The following is an 18065-nucleotide window of genomic DNA, read 5'->3' on the forward strand; positions in this document are numbered from 1 at the left end:
GAACTTTAAAAATGAACAAACATTGCAGCTTTGAAACATATCACACAATCTTCCTCAGCAGAAGAAGTTTTCCTAGTTGTCATTGAAATGTAGACATTTCCATTGTTTTCTAAGCCCATTAAGGACTTTGTGTCCATTTTGGCTTAAAAGTTAAGACTGAAAGTTCAGTCTTGACCATTTGTCATGCTTTCATTTTTGTCAACAGCTGTTTCCATGGTCAAGAATGCTTTCATTCTCAACATATTGGACCTTGTTGCAGTGGTGGAAGAAGTATTCAGATCCTCTACGTAAGTAAAAGTACATTAGAAGCAAAATGTATTTAAAGTATTACAGTAAAAGTAGTGGTTTGGTCCCTCTGACTGATATATTATAATATATGACATCATTAGATTATTAATACTGAAGCATCAGTGGATAAGCAGCATGCTACTGTTGTAGCTGCTGGAAGTGGAGCTAGTTTCAACTACTTTAGATACAGTTTAGTTCCCAACCTAGGGGTCGAGCCCCTCCAACCCCTGGGACAAAAGGGTCACCAGATAAATCTAAGGGGTCGCGAGATGATTAATGGGAGAGAAAAGAAGAAAAAACAAAGGTCTGACACACAAATCTGTTTTCTCTGTAATCTTTGATTGATGGTGAAATATTGAACATTTATTGAAATGAAACCATTTTTCTGCTTTAGTAAATGTACTTAGTTACTTTCCACCATTGTCTTGTTGTATTTGTGAGGTAATGAACACGCAGTCCTCTCAGAAAGACTTCTGGTTCCTTATATCAGAGAAAAAAAATGAGAATAAGTCGCATCTGTCTGCATTTTCCTTTTTTCTCTGAATATTATACAGTAATCCTTGAATCAGAGTTCAGTATATTGTTATGATTTGACCCTGATTTTCAGAAGCTCTCAAGGTTACCTGCAGTGCCAAAATAAACACACAGGAATATGAACAAAAATGAGATATCATTTTATGACAAGTGGAGACAGAAATAGATGAACAAACAAACATTAAGTGGCTTTATGCTGGTCAAGCTGTTAGTATAATACATTTTGCTTGTCTGGTAACTGCACAAGGAGACAATGTGAGTGCATGGCAGTAGAAAGAATAAATAATGAATGAGTAGTACAATTTATTATTAAAAGGTTTCAACTCTACTTTATTTGGTAGAGAAAATTCTGCTGTTTTGAAGACCCATCCCTTCATGCTTCACTTTATGAGGCCTGTGAGTGGTCATTGGCAGAGCCATACAGCATATATATATGGGAGCCAACATCTTCAAAAATATATAGTAAATCTAAAACAGCTCATGAAGGGGTTGTACCAAGAACATGTCCATAAAAGAAAAATATATATTTTAAAATAAAACAATACATTTCATGAATTGGTGCTTACATGTAACTGTGGATTGGGAGCAAATTTATTGTTGCAGATAAATTTCACTTGAATATAGTGTTTTCTTCATGAGTGCAGATTAATGTTATAATTGTTAGACCGCTAGTTAGTTCGTTTATGGAGCATTATGAAGTGGCTCCATGATCCGTGCTAGTCATTTACCTCCAGCAGAGTGCAGCAGAACACCGGAAGCTTCACAGACAGTAGCCAACATCTTGAAAAATATGCAAGTACTCTGGAATAGCAATACAAATATTCCAGTTGGTACTAAACCATTGTTTCCATGTTTTCTTCACTTTAACATAGTGTTAATGATTTACAAAAATATATGATAACCCATGTAATAGTTTAACATGCCCTATTGTTGCACATCTTCAACAACAGGATCAGTATGCAAGCAGTAAAGCATGAGTCAGTGTTGTGTGTGTACAGCAGCATTGATTCAACAGAAATCTTTTGTGTAATTACTACAGTCAAAGTGGAAACACTGTTCCTAATTGTGATGTACAAAAACTTTAAATGCCTTATTATATGCATTCATGTTAACGTCTAAGTTTAGTGTAAGTAAATTCTGCTATACACACCGGAGAAGCGTGCCCTTACATTTTCAAAACAACCAAATATCCACCCACATGTCTCTTTTTGGCATATGGTGTGTGGGTGACAGAAAGCATCTAATTAAGACGGCATTATGAAGCCTTACACAGCAGTTGCTTTGGAGAGCTGTTTCAATTCAGGAAGAGTAGATTTACCATCACTAAACAATGAGTAAACATGAACTAGCCTATCATGTCATCATAAGGATCTAGATAGTGGGCGTGTGAGACAGACAAATATGGATACTGTATATCACATGCTATGTACGGTGTGTAGTTTTGTTTGAAGAACATGGATAATTCAACAGCTTTTACACTCTGGAAAACATGGAAATTCATCATCTCTTTCCTTAGTAACTTTCATCAGCTCTCGACGAAGCAGGCAGCTGAAAACCTGCTAAGTAAAAAGCAGCAAACAGTCCTTTTTAACAGAACATTTTGAACAGCAGTTGTTACTAATAACATCAACAATGGCTCTCTTCAATTCAAGTCACCTAGTAAGCCATGACAGTGTGATAGTGAGCCAGCATGCATAATAACAGGACCCTGAAACTGAAGCAGATAGATAGCAGATAGAATTCAGCCCTCATTAATTTAATCATTTATACCTGTGCTTTTCCTACTATGACTTGTAAAAATGCCTTTAGTGAAAGAGACTTATTTTTTATGTGTTTTTCTGCCTGAGTGAAACTTAATTTCTGTCTGCTAATGATCTGTTAAGTAACTGCTGATATTTATAGAGTTATAGCTAAAGTTTAGGAAATAGCGGTTGCTAAGGTGGTGTGGTGGTCTCTAGGGTTTTGTTAGTTTGTTGGCAGAGTGTATTGGGTGTGTTGTTTGGTTGTTGTTTTGGGGTTCAGAGTGGTTGTGTGGTCCCACAGGTGTGAGCAGTATTGGCAGCAGAACGGATAAATAGACAGTAGTCTCAAAGGGGCATCTCAAAGAGAGAGCTGTGTTTGAGGGAAATTAGCTGGTCCTCAGGGCACTGACTTTTAGTTCATCATTCCCTATGTGGATGAAAGGAGGAAGAACAAGAACAAAACCCTTACACACTGTTCAAGTTAAATTTGACTCATGTTTACATTTGAGAGCAGTGAAAACACCTTCAACACCAGCCTGAAATTTTATGACTTTTGCTAAAGTGACCTTTCAAATTATCAATATTCACTAACATTCATTGAAATCATGATGGATATTAAGTTTTCCTGTTTTAGAATACACCCTCTCTGCTCTCTGAAAGCTTCATTAAGGATTAATCACCAATTTACTAATGGCTAATGAGGTATTTATGAATAAAAAATTGATTTGTGGTTCAGAAATTTGAGTATGTGTAGTGACTAATTATGAGGGGATAATGTGAAGAGTCAGAATGTTAACAGTATGTATGTGAGTTAGCAATAATGTGGCTTATTAATTTTGTTAACCAAATATATGACAAAATCTATTCATCAACAAATTGTTTTTTTTCCCCTGCAGCACCGTTAATGAGACAAAATTAGCAAACAAAGCATTTTCATAATATTGCTGAGTTACAAAGAGGAGACAAAAATGGAATGGGAAATAAAAAAAGCTAACAACATTTACAATATTTTACTGTTGACAAAAGAAAGATAAAAATGCATCAACACAACTAAAAGATGTAACAAAAACTGACACCTAAAATGTCTTTTGGAAACAATCAGCTTCATCTATGCCTCTTTGTCACTGGATACTGAAATTTTCTCCTCTAGCAGGCACACTAATGAGGCTGATGCAACAGTGTCAGTGCAGCCAGGGTTGACATGGTGAGTTTCTGTAGTTAATATTGAACTGTGTTTTATAATGTCAAGTGTTGCCTCACCTCTCAAACTTTTTAGTACACAGCCCTCAGAGAAATATGGCTGCAAGCCAGCGAGCGATATGCACCAGACCCATAAAGTATTTATATTCCAAGCACAGAAATCTTTCTAAAATACCCCTTTTTCACAATCATATGCTTGTTTCAGCTGTGTCAAATGCTTTATGAAATAAACAAACAGTTTAAAGTGCAGCCTTGGATAATATTGGGTAACATTATAAAATGATGTGACCATCACTTGGTCTTAAAGCTGCACTAGACAAGATTTATGTGTTAAAAATACATCCACCACATCTACTTAAATCATGGATTGGTGCTACAAAAGAGAAGATCTCTCCATCCCATACACACTGAAATGGTGCAGGATAAAAGTTGTGCAGCATGGTCACTTGTGGGAAATCTTTTAGCGCATGAATAGTGATATATTGAACCTTGTGAGCAGATTTTTCCCCCCCAAAACAGTAGCAAGCAAGCTGGACTGTGCAAGATAAACCTGCCTTTGAAATATTTTTTTTGTCTCTGTCCTTACCAGGCATCAAGAAGAATGTTTATGTCGTGTAGTATGATGTCTGGATGCTGGAGAACATCAATTTTTTATTTTCCTTCCATCTATTTGGGAAACCAAATTGCAAAACTATGTAGTGCAGCTTCACAGGAAGATGCTTTTTACTGCAGATTGCCTTCATCCTTCATGGCTATTTTCAGAGTCAGAGAAACGTTGACAGTGGGAAATATTCATTACAATATCTTTAGCAGAAGTTATAAGCAGTATACCACTTGAAATGTAAAAACACAGTATGTATTCTTATTAAAGACACTGCCAGGAACTGAGTGGCAGAGCTCAGCTTGCACTGGTTCATTAAGGCTTTGGTGTGAGTTAGGATGTGGATATCTGTCAAAACAATAGCACCTGACAGTGTTGGAGTGGGATTCTGTGGATAACTAAATTATATTTCAGCAATAACAGCAGTGTAGGGGAGGTTGGGATGAACTGATAAGAAAAAAAAACAAATATCTCCAAGAAGTTTTATTAAAAGTATACAAGAATTTAACACCCATATTTATAGGCATGCCTTTGGGGAGCAAAGCAAAAGCAATAAAACTGATGAGAGAACAAAGATTCTCTTTGCAACTCTCTTGTTCTTACTCCCATTTCCTTTGATGGGGTTAACCACCATCACCTTACCTGATGTATTTTTTTTCCGTTTTGTTGCTCTTGGGTGTCTTTCTTCCTCTTCAACTGCTCCTGAAGCAGCGCCGTTAGACAGCAACATCTTTGGGACTCCTCTGAGCATAATGAGGGGTGCACATCAGGCTCATGTAGAGAGTGATTCCCTAAGCACTGTTGGGACTGTATAGAGAAACAACATGAAATAGAAGCTCAGCCCTCTCTTCCTTCGTTCCTTCCTCTCATCTTTTCCCCCTCAGCTCTGCTGCTTAATAGGGTGACCAGATAAACGTAGCTTCTCTCTTTGTTGCTCGTCTTACTTTAGCTCAACATAAGACAGATTTTATGATCACAGGTTTTCATTTTTTACTTTCATTTCTTCATGGAGACCAATTAAAGTCCTAATGCAAATGACTAATGCCTCTTGCCAGTTAGTCTCCTCGCAGCTATCCGTTCAGTGGTTGTTGCCTTCCCTCCACAGCCCTTTTCTACCACTGAGCATTATTGAAATACAGTAAGTGTGTAAGATTCAGTCACATATTAATTCAGCTGCCTCCGGGTAGCTGAAGTGGGGGTTGTCACGGATAGTGGAGTGATAGTGCAGTCAGCAGATTCAGCATCAACTGCAGAACTGCAGTATCTTTTTCCTCTAGACGGAAGGAAATAGAGTGGAGTAAATTTATATTTTTGTTGATGACACTGCAAGAGAAGAAGGATTGAGAAAGATATATCAATATACAGTATATTGTCTTCCCTACAGTACAGTATGAACAACTCTGTCTATATTTAGATGCATTTAGTTGCTGAGTCTTTGCAAACAAGGTTATTTAGAACATCCAGACAAATAAAGCAGGCAAAATTTGTCCTTAAAGGAGCAACAAGAAAATACAGAATGTTTAGTTTAGTTTTCTGTCATCTCTATAATTTCTGTTCTCCTTGAGAAGTACCAAAGTTGTGCACACTGTGCTGTGTGCTCATTTGCAATTCAAAAACAATTTAACCTTTCCCATTTTACAGTCTAATAAAAAATTCAACAGAATACACTTTTCAGATTCAGAAAAACTTAAGATTCAAGCATATTTTACCATCACAAATATGTCTTAAAAATGTCTCAAAAATGACTTAGAAACTCACATACACAGAGGGTAATTTTGACATAAATCCTCTTCAGTCCTAATCCATGTTCCCTCATTATACACCTAGTATTGTTAATTTTTAATCTCTTATAGATTTCTTATCTCTTTTTGATACAAACAGAAACTCCATATAGGAATACATTTGCCAATTCAGTCACATGGATTCTTATATCTTCAGGTTAACTATATATAGCTTTGGACACGGCTGGTTCACACTTGACGCAGCCTATCCAATTATTTTCCTACTTTACACAGAGCTTAAAGCCATGGACAGTTTCCCAGGTGAGGTATAGTTGTGATCTTCTGTAGCTGGACACCACATTATATATTACATCAAGCAATTTAGCAAAATCTTGTCATAATTACGACATCTAAGTCATGTAATGAGAAAGTGTAAATACAAATTTTTGTTTTTACACTCTTTATGCTAAGCTAAGCTAACTCTCTTCTAAATCTCTTAGCTCATCTAACTCTCACTAAGGAAATGAATAAGTGTATTTCCAAAAACATTTGAACTATTCCTTTAAAGTCTCTGAACACCTCCAGTTGCCTCCCAAATAGACCAGCAGGATCAAAGCAACAACAAAATTGAAACTAAAGTGAAACTAAAGTTTTTTTTTTCTCTGCTTTTTCCAAAATGAGCTCTACCTGCTGTGCAGCACGCTGACGTATCGAAGGCAGCCTGCCAAAACAGAAGTGATATGAAATAAACAAAAAAGCAAAATGGAAATCTCTGTGACTGTGGGAATTTGCATAAGTATATTATTACGCTGTCAGGACTTTTGAACACAGACACCCAGAGATGAGATGTTGGTTTTTACTGTCAGTTCAAAAGTCAGCTCTGTCATTCTTGTAAGAAAAGCTAAATGTGAGGTCTTTTGAATGTTTTGGATGTATGAATATAGTGAGCCACACAAAGTTCAATCTCCCCAACATCTCTTATTGTTTCCTTATAAGTCAGAGTGTAGTAAACTTGGATGACACTTTTAGAAAACAGCATTCAAAACACTGTTTCAGTGCACAGAAAGTGGATTTCTGCAGAATCTGGACCTATTTTTCCACCGAAGATAATGAAAAACCAAATGACATATGGTTTACATCTCCACGTGATCTGAGTCACTGAGGCGACAACAGCTGAAAGGTTTTCCTCACACCTCCAGCTTGATTCGTCTAACTTTATCTGCTGTGAACTTCGCGGAGGCTTTATTGCATTTAAGCGAGCTGACACTGAAGAATCCTGCAATAATAAACACTGCTGTATTCTAATCTGAAGAGCAGATCATATTAAACTTCATTAGCTGAATTGGTGAGTTTCCCTTATCTATTAACCCCTTTTTCCTTTTATCTCTCCTCCCATGGTAATTGAAAGAGCAGATGTTATAAGGTAATTGCCTCATCACTCAGGCTGATCAACCCCTCTACATGTTAATGTCCCGTTTGCTCAATGACTTTTGATTTTCACACTCTACCTTTAATTCAGATATGCTCATGGTCTCTTCAGATAGCATAAGAGCACTGCCGGCTATTTTAACAGACTTCATGCATTCTGAATAGATTGATGAAACAGGCATGTATCCGAGAAGAGGTTTCTGGATTGAAAGTGATCCTTAATGTGACTGAACAGATGACTGCCCCAGGTTAAGACATGAATATAAAGAACATGGAACATGAGGATATTGAAGGCAACTGAGGCAACTGACCTTGTTATTACGGAGGTTATTTAAATGTCCAAATTTACACTGATGACTGCTTTCTCCTTTAGAGTCACAGGTTGACGATTTATAACTGAAGCCCTTATTATTTATGTCAAACAGTCATTTTTAACAACATTATATGTTTTAGGACATCAATATGCCTCGACTCAGCTAAAATATGAATTCACAAAACATTTATACATTTCTTTTTATTTTCTGTACATTCTGAGAATTTTTTTAAAATGAGAAAGTTCAAGCCTTAAATTTATTGTTGTCTCATTGCTGATCACGGCTGAACTGGGATTTATAACAAAATGGAAAAAGATTACAAGTTACTATATGTCATTAATATCAACTACAGCAGCTTTTCCTTTATAAATAAAGGAAAAGCTGCTGTAGTTGATAGTTATGGCCCAAAGGACAAAATACCACTGAACTACTAAGTCTTTATTTTCTATTCTGAAAGTGAATAAATGTTGGAATTCTGACTATTTCTTGTTCTTGGTTTAAAATTTTTAGCTATTATAAGATAACAACATGGCTCTAGATTGCACACTTTGATGCTCAAGACTCTATCATTTTAAACACTGCTTTTCCACAGACCTCACTGTCACTTTGACTGTGTTACATTCCTGTCACTGTCCCCTGCTTTCAGGACTGATCAGACCATCTATTCAATTTGACAAGGTTTTAAGGTTGTCAACAGCTTGCCATCCAAATCACTTGTGACAATCTTAAAATGAAGATAAATTATATTTTACCAGTGTGCATATAGGAAAGCAGGGGAGTCCAGATTTTCATTTTGTGCATCATTTAGGTAAATCATCCAAAATGTATCAGTTTTAATATTCCTAACTAACCGAAGGAATTGCTAACCAGTGAAGGAATTGAGGCACGTGGCTCTGACACCAGCTGAGACCCAAAGGAAACATTTCCGCCTGCTGCTGAAGGTTTAAATGCAGTCCTCTGGGATAATCACTGTTCATACTGTAATGGTGTGACAGAGAGGTTTGTTTATGAGGAGAACAAAGAAAAGATTCAAGGATTGGATTTTTTTTTTTTTTTTTTTTTTTTGCATGACCGACTAAATCATTGAATTCTTTTAAGTGTCAAAGCTGAATTGTATAGCAAATATGGATTTATTCTCATGTAATTTCCTGTGGGGAAAAAGAGGTAGCTCCTTTGTAGAGTTATTTTGCACAAGTCTGGAAACATGCAGATATTCCAGCATAAGTAAAGCCTGGTAATCAAATGTGGTCAAGCACAAGGGGAGGGAAATGTGCAGATGTTAGGTGGGTGTTAATTCCTTCAACAACAACAGTGGACTGTTTCATGTCCTCACTAATAGTAGAAAGCAGGCTTCTTGTTAAACTGAAAATTACTGGTGAGCACAGACTTTGTGGCACATTTCCTCTACACAGACTCCTGTTAAACCGTGGGCAGTGAGATAATGTATGTTGTTTTTCTATATAATTTGCTGGGATCAGACTCATTTTAATAATGAATGCAATTACAGGACCCCCTTTATGACTAACATCCTGATGGACCCATTACCGAAGAGCCTCGCTGTTTCAAGTTCCTTTCAGCAAGCCGTATGTGCTCTAGTAGAATAATATCTGAAAGGAATCCAGAATTCAGGATGGCTAATTTATCTGAGTAACATACTGAGAACCACGGTTTACCAACTGTTAACAGAGCATTTATGAAAACAATCAAAAAGTTTTTAATGAAAGGCAAAATAAACTTTCTTTTGCTTGCTCTTCACTTGGAAATGTAATGCTGAGACACAGCAGGTCCTTAGAAAAATCACATACAAAATTTACTGTTGAAATAAACCAGAGAGAGTCAGTTCTGCAGCTGAACAGCCTTTTTGCATCATTGCCTGATACATATGTAACTGTGAATAGTCACATAGTCTGACTGAAATCATTCTTCATGTTTACTCTAATTTTTGTACACCTTTCGAATAAGACACAAGTTGTAACTTATGAATTTATTACTTGTTTATAATTAATCATTTACTGATGCTTCATAGATCAATTATGAGCCATTGATTTGAATCTGCAACAACTTTTGGGTTTGGAATAGTTAAAAGTTCAGGGAAATATGCTTACTCACTTTCTTGTGGAGAGTTAGATGCGAAGATTGATACCACTGTAATATTCTTCAGTTAAATATAAAGCTACAGCCAAGAGACTTAGAGCTTAGCTTAGCATCAAGACAGGAAACAGGGGGAAACAGCTAGCTTGGCTCTGTCCAAACTTTTAAAAAATCTGTCTACCAACACCTCTATGACTCACTAATTAGTATGTTATATCTTGTGTGTCTCCATCCATACAAAAATCAAAATGTAAAAATGACGATTTGCACTTTTTGGGGGATTATTTTACTGTACCATTTCTCTGTCCATTGGTTGCCCAGCAATCTCAAGAGGACAACATGACTTCAGGATGTCACTAGTTGTTAGTGGACTTTATGCCATGTCATATCAGTTATTATAATTACAAGTTTCCAATTTGCAAATAGCATTCACATCAACATTCAAGTCGTAATTACAACTGGGAAATTAGTGGGATATATCCAGCTTGCTGCTTTAACAGAAGTCCCTGAAAAGCAAGCAAATGTGGACATTTCAATGTAATTAGCCTCAAATATAAAGAATATAGTGATATATTTTCAATGCACAGTATTTTTAACTCTCACAAGGCCAACTCTGTAATCATACCCTCTTGAGTTGTCTGATAACATGAATTCTCGCTTCACATCTTTACAATCCGTCCCATATAAAGGCGACATTTTCTTACCTATGGACAGAGCCAGGCTAGCTGTTTCCTCCTGCTTCCATTCTTTATGCTAAGCTAAGCTAACTGGCTGCTGGCTATAGTTTCATATTTAATGAACTGATATAAGAGCAGTATTGATCTTCTCATAAACTCCTGGCAATATTGACCCAAATAGTGTCTCACTTTCTAATAATCCATCGAGTCTGCAGTTATAAAGTTATGAATGTTAATAAGTAATTAATAATAAGCATTACAGGTTTCTCACTCTCTGGCTGCTGTTTGTTATCCTTCTCCAGCACAACACTTGCTTTATCTTTTAAGCTCTTTAGTTAAAGAGGCGGACCACTCTAATGGACCGTTTGACCTCTGACCTTCTAGAAAATCCATTTATTAAGAAGTGCTCAATTAAATGTTTCATGTTTGTGTCTTTTGATGTTAGCTTATTAGAAAGTGAGACCCTCATAACCCATTTTTAATTACTTTATTATCGACTTGACTATCAATGACTCATCAGCCAAAAAGATTTTTCACAACTTGAAAACCCAAAAGTTGTTCTATATACTCACCTTATAGACCCTTTATAAAGTGTGTCTTATTAGAAAGTGGTTTGTCCTTAAACATTTAAAGTATTAGTCATTGTATATAAATAACAATTAAGAAAATCAAAGAAACGTCACTAAGTATCAGTGTTTAATGGAACCCCTTTTTGTTTTATATAGGTTTTACTTTTAATTACATAAATATAAAAGTACAATCATTGGTATAAATGTGCAACTTGCAAACAGAATTAATTTGCATACATTAACTCGATGTTACACCACGATGCAAGCAACATGAGACACACCAAGGTGTTGGTGTCGATAGGGCCAAAGGTCAACATAACGGTGGATCACAGACAACTGAAGCAGCTTTTAAATCCAGTTTTGAATGTGGTTTGTGGCTCCATACTATCAGTCTTCATTGAATAAAACAGCAGGCACACCTGTCTTGAGGATCTGGAAATCAAGCTCCAGATCAAAGCCAACAATGTGATTCTTGTTTAAGCTCAGAAGCAGCCAAGCGAGCCAGTAATACATCCAGCCAGTAATACATCCGAAGCACTCAGCTGTTTACCTGCCCCCTGGTAAAAGCCATTTCCAATGTGCACCAGCCAAGTTAATGCAAATACATTTTGTTCCCGAAACAAGCAGCCTTAACATTTTCAAAATATGACAGAATTCATGCACTCATCCCCAGAGGAAACTGCACAGTGCGCAGTGTCACGTATCATGCTGTGATCACGAAGAAATAATAGCTTTGATGAATAAATAATAGTGCCATTAGCACCTTCAACAGCCTTCGAGATTAACATTAACAACATCTCCAGCCTCTGCTTATTCCAAACAAATTGTTTTATTATGGGGCTTGTAACTGCTATGGAGCATGACATTTTAATGGCCCTATTTTACAATCAAAGGGGTGCTGACTTGAGAGAATATTTCCTTGTGTGAATACAGTAGAATATGTCTTGACTGGAATAAACATTGGCAGTGTTGATTTTAATAATTTGAAACTAACACTGACAAATTTAACTGCGAATCATGTAGTGCTGTGATCCAAGCCTGCTATGTTTACCCTTATTATGTACAAATAGTGTGGGCTTGAAAACTTTGCAATTCAATCTAATTTCCTGTTTGACGAGAACATGGAGGAATTAATTACATTAAAAAGAAAAAGTCAATGATATCACATTTAAGAAGCATTTCTGCTGATAACAAGTACAAACATACAGTAATTCCTAAGACCACCTGTCTCCTCTTACAGAAGATACAGAGGACAACAGGGCAGTTAAAACCATTGTAATCAATGGAGATCAATTTTGCAAAATGCAAAAGGATTGTATAGTACAACACACAAGCTCTACACACTAATCTTTTCAATAAGGAACCTTTTTTGTAATATGCAAGGACTAAAGTAAGGCAATTGATTTCAAGACACGCATGCATTTTAGGTGAGCAAAAATTACTCTAAATACTATATTCAATGTCTTAAAAGCTTGATGTATTTCAGGCTTAAGGAAAATACATTTTAATGGATATTATATTGAATTGAATAATATCTGGGAGACTTATGTTTAGGGAAGCATTTAAAGTTACTACAAGGAACTTTAATTTTGTGTTGATTTTGGCGGCCCCTAAAAGCGGTAGTGTTTTCCGGAATGAAGACTGCATTTCCCATAAGCACCACTGCCTCGTGTTGTAAACGTCTTGATCTGGCTAGTGCGTGCATTTGTTTTGGAAGCGAGTGAAAGAAACACGCAACACTGTGCAGTGGTGTACTGGGAAAGAAATTCAGCCTTGGACTTATCCACTGGGATGCAGCACACTCTCATGCGCACCCCGAATGACTAGGCTAGTAAAGAGACAGACAGTGCCAAAAACAGATTTTTTGACAGTCCACCAGTCCACCGATGTGGTGGCAAGTACACCACTGCTGCTATGAAGCAATCAGAAAATAATGTTTTATTTCTCTGATTCACTGCTTTTTCCTCCCTACACTGTCGCTCCCTGTCTCTATTTATCTCTCTCTCGTGCTCTTAGTTTGTTCACGCTCTCTCTTTTTTTCTCAACTTTTTAAAAATTAGTCAGGAAGCCGACAACAAATCTAACTTTACTTTTAACATTATTAAATGAAGAGAAATGTCCTCTCCTTGTCCTAGTAATGTCTTTGTACTCCCTCATGCTACAATGCTTCTGGTCTGCGTGCTGTAAATCGTTTCGTCTGAATTCGTGGGGAATTTGACCTGGTGACAGGGATTTAGAATTACTATATAGAAATAGCCAATCTTCTTGCTGATGGTCTCATTTGCTCATGTAGGTCATATAGAGGCATCAGTATTAAAGTGAGACTGTTTCATAATCAGTTAAAAGTTCCTTGTAGTTGCTTTAAGATAACATCACAGTCCATTAATTCTCATTTTCAGTCCTTTAACACACCAGTTTGGACACACAAATGCATACACACACAGTAAGCAATCCTAAAACCTCTGGCATTGTAATCTTATGCCTCTCAGGGAAAATGAAGGTTCACAGAGCCTCCAACATCACTTGAGAATCATTATTTTAGAGAAATGCCAAGGAAAATTCATCCCCTTGGTGGCATATTGTAGCAGGGGAACACGATTGAATTCAAACAATGTAATTTGCTACAGCATCCCATACTCCTGCCCAAATGTCCCAGGGTTTGGCAATTTTCTATGTCTGCAATGTCACTACTATCCTCAGTGTGGCAACACATGAACCCCCCTGGCACTGCAAGCTTCACATAACATCAGTAGCATGCGCTCACTCCACAGCTTATAAGCTACTCTGTTGGGGATTGTTAGGGGAATAAATCGACATTTTGGGAAATACACCTATTTGTTTTCTTGCAGAGTTAGGTAAGACTAGAAAAAGGGGGGAAACAGCTAGCTTAGCTCTGCCCAAGGTAACAATCTGCCTACCTCATGATATCTCATTTGTTGAAACTGTACAAAAGAGTACAAAGTGTAAAAATGAGACATGGTTCTAGGGAGAATTATCAGACTATGTGTCAGTGGATTTTGTTACCCTTTGAGTTAGGCTAGCTGTTTCCATTGTTTCCAATCTTTATGCTAAGCTAACTAGCTGCTGGCTCCCAGCAAACATAGTTCGGACGGTGTCATTGTGTCCCCAGCCGAAAAATGGTTCCGGTCGGACACCAAAAACAGCAACATGCATATGAAAAGCAAATCATGAAACTCAAGTCAAATCGCATTTTAGCGGACATTTGCACATATTTGGATTACAGATATGTATGTTTAAGTATCAATTTCTCCTTCTCATGAATATTTGGTCTGGTCCAATTTTGGTTGAAAAACTGTTGTGAGCAGACAGTCACGGGGTGTTGTCCTTTCCACATTCAATAAAAGTCCACCTGGACCTGACTTCAAAAACACTTCAAATATTTCTCAAAGTTTCGCTGCATGTGCAACACATCTATGTGTATTTTGTTTTGTATTTTTCATACAAAAGCTTTTATTTTTATTCATTAATTTGTTGAGAGCAGATTGTCCAAGAGGGACGTCCATTCCACATAGAATGAACGTCATTGGGCATTAAATGTTTTTAATAGTTTAGCAATGATGTGAGCTTTATCTGGGTTAATAAAACTTATGAAGGGTTTAGTTTTGAGTCCCATATCTTCATCGTGGATGTATTATCTTCATACTTTTGATCGTTTATGTTTGACATGCCTGTCTCGCAAGAATACATGTAGTTCAGCACGAGAGTTGAGAGCTGAGGATGTGCAGTGCTGCTTGCTTTTTTTTTGCTTTTATGTTGGTATGTATGTTCTATAACGCTCATGTTGATGAAGAGTCTAGAGCCTCTGTTTCCCTCACAGAGTTTAGATGAGGACTGTCAGCAGGTGTTTACAGCCTGGAGTTAGCATTGGCGTCAGAATTAGCCTGCTGCAGCCTCAGTGGAAACTGGAGAAAAGTGCATCAGATGGAATTAAAATAGTTCAGAATTCAAACTGTTAAATTATCTACAAGAAGCTGTACTTCTGATAATCATCTTTTTCTGTGTTGTTTATCTTAATAAAATACTGTTGCATGTCAATATTTACTCTGTATTTCTGTAAAAATGATGCATATGTCTTGTATTAACTAAGATACATCATGTGTTTGCTGTGTGTTTGGTTATATATATTTTATCATCAGGATTATCTTGAAAGTGACACATTGTTAACAGATGTCCAGGTCAGACAGGATGTTGGTTGAACCATTTTAGAACATAGAGCATATTAAGTTGTTAATCTAAACATATAGGATGTATAAAGCTGCAAAATGCACACTGTGTATATAAACTTTAGCAGAATAGCTGAATAGGCCCGTTGATGATGGTGACAACATATTTCAACTTTGCTGGGATGCCCAGGAAGGATGGGTGTCCTTCCTGGGTGTCCTGATGGCCAGGTAACATCCTGGACATCGATACAACTTCCATTTTGGAACTACTTTTGAATCACAACAGGACATCTTGATTGGACGTTCAAACAATGGTCATTCAACGTTTCAATGTTTGCTGGGTAACTTCATATTTACCATACAGATGTGAGAGTGGTATCAATCTTCTCATCTAACTCTTGGCAACGAAGGAAATATGAATTTTCCCCCAAACTATTCTTAAACATCAAGAAAACCTGTGTTCACCTTTGTATCCATGTCTTTAGAGGGTAGTTCATTTCTGAAAGCTGCATCTTGTCAATCTGCTGATCGACTGTAAGAGACATGTGACAGTGAGACTTATTCAATCATCCACGTGTAGATATTTGAAAGCTATATGTAGAAAAATAGACTTTAAAGAGTCCTCTGTCTTATGTACAGCTATCTTGTATGGCTTTACCATAATGGCATGCAGGAAAAACTAAGACAAGCCTGAAGATTTAACTACCTGAGTCATTTTCTCTATTCCTCTCGGTGAGACTGGGGAGTAAAGGAAATTATTCAGATCTATGCACTAAAAGGATGAAAATCAACAGACAGGATAGATCCAGATCCAATTCACACCTTATTGTAAAAGTGCTTTTTAAGACATTCCAACGCGATAGATATATATATACATTTATGGCATGTCTTCATATTCACAGTGTAAGGACGATGAGCGTGAGGAGAGAGCCGAGATCTGCAAGAAAAAGGACGCAGGAGGGTTTTGGTGCAGTGTGTGTGAAGTGAATGCAGAGATGACAGAGAAAAAGAAGTGAGTGGCCTGGGAGGTTATTAGATGTTGAAGATGGACGCCAAGAAAAGTTGAGCCCTTGGCTGAGATAGGCTGTTGATTTGCATTGGGCATGAATTTGGATATGAAGGGAATCTTTCACTGCTACCATTAACACAACCTTCTACCTCCACTGCTGTCACCAGCCTCTCTCTCTTGTTCCCTTCCTTCATCACCACCTCCCGGACAGCTTAACTATCAGTGTATCCTCCTCTGCCTGTCTGTTTACGGCCATCAAACACCATCACAAAGCTTTAAATCACAGATGTGCTGGAAGAGATAGTTGCTGGCAACAAGGACATTGATTGTGCAGCCTGACAGGGTAGCACCATATCCTCCACAAACACCCTCCATCCATTAAACCTCAGCTACACATTTACACTGAAATCAAGAGGAAGATCAACCTCTGCAGGCTTCTGGGCCTTTGTTTTAGAGAAAGAGCCATGTATCTACACAGAAGTCTCCCTCGATGAAAACAGCTAATCTCCACAAAAGATAAGTCAATGCAAGTGAGAGAATCCTTTAGGGTTTTGTTTTCCACTTCAGCATCTGAGATGGATCGGGCTACTTTCAATCTGCATCATTTAACATAATGTGCCTATGGGATGAACCCATTTGCCTCCATCAACTCCCTTATATTTCACTTAAAACAAGCATGAACTTACCTCTCATTTATTCTGTTTTTCAAATACATATTCTATGTTCAAATAGTAATTAATACATTGCAAGCCTTTATCATTGGTTTTTCCTTGCAGACAGCTTCAAGCTTGAGAGAGAAGAGAGAGAAAGAGTTGGAAGGTGCCTCCTTTTACCCTCCAAGTCAAAGTCTTTGGCCGCTGAAGCATGTTCTGAGCAGATAAGAGGGCCAGTTCCTCTCTCACGAGAAATGGATTTTCATTCTTCAACCCCACTCTCCATCTTGAGCAGTTGGATATTTCTCTTTGTTGCCCGTTAGTATGGCACACTGTAAAACTGCCTCTCGCTCAAAATCAGCTACATCACAGCCTCATGTAGAAACTCTGCTTGCCCCCAGAAATGAAATCAATCACCTGAGGGTAGAACTTGACCCGTGTCAAGAAAAAATGGGGTTTACACAATCAATGGAAGGTCTAGAAATGGTGCAAAAAATGCATGAGAAGTATAATGCATAGATCAGTATGTGCTATATCATTCAATGATTACTTGAAATGTTTATATCAGCATTCAATAAGGACATTCACATAAACTGGCGAAACCCCCAAACAATAAAGATTGCACTGTATGCTTCCCTTGGCTCCTTCATAGCACATTTCAGTCACATAAGTCAGATATATTGAGCGTGTATTTCCTCTGCAGACTAACACTGATATTTAAGAGACCTTCAGTGATTTGTTCTGGGTTGGTTTGAGGTTAATGAAATGAGTTATGGGTGATGATCCCCACGCTTCCAGATCAATGTACGCTGCTATTTGTTGACTACATAATCAAGCATCATAGTCACCATCATTATCACTGCCAGTATTATCACCACAGGCTGGTAATGCCAACTAAAAGTATCCAAAAAATCCTATGTATCATGCATAACAAGTTACATTAGCAATCCATTTCAAAAGGCTTGTTTTTTCCTATGGCGGTCACCCTCAGGGTTTGTTACACTGTATGAGAATAAACAGCTCCCGTACTTTGTTTCCTTTCTCACTGAGTCCT

At 37.4% G+C, this 18065-nt stretch overlaps 1 long non-coding RNA gene across 3 annotated transcripts; it reads left to right on the forward strand.

Moving 5' to 3' along the window:
- On the forward strand, positions 1 to 18044 carry LOC121911423. 3 transcript variants are annotated; one of them, XR_006099856.1, is made up of 4 exons: positions 1 to 287; positions 3715 to 3768; positions 16252 to 16361; positions 16526 to 18044. It is a non-coding gene; the product is annotated as an uncharacterized LOC121911423 (long non-coding RNA). The 3 variants fall into 3 exon arrangements; XR_006099854.1 differs by having other exon boundaries at positions 17135 to 18044; XR_006099855.1 differs by lacking the exon at positions 3715 to 3768 and having other exon boundaries at positions 17135 to 18044.
- The last annotated feature ends 21 nt before the right edge of the window (positions 18045 to 18065 follow it).

This window comes from Thunnus maccoyii, chromosome 14 (assembly GCF_910596095.1).
Source record: "Thunnus maccoyii chromosome 14, fThuMac1.1, whole genome shotgun sequence".
In the NCBI taxonomy this organism is placed as follows: Eukaryota; Metazoa; Chordata; class Actinopteri; order Scombriformes; family Scombridae; genus Thunnus; species Thunnus maccoyii.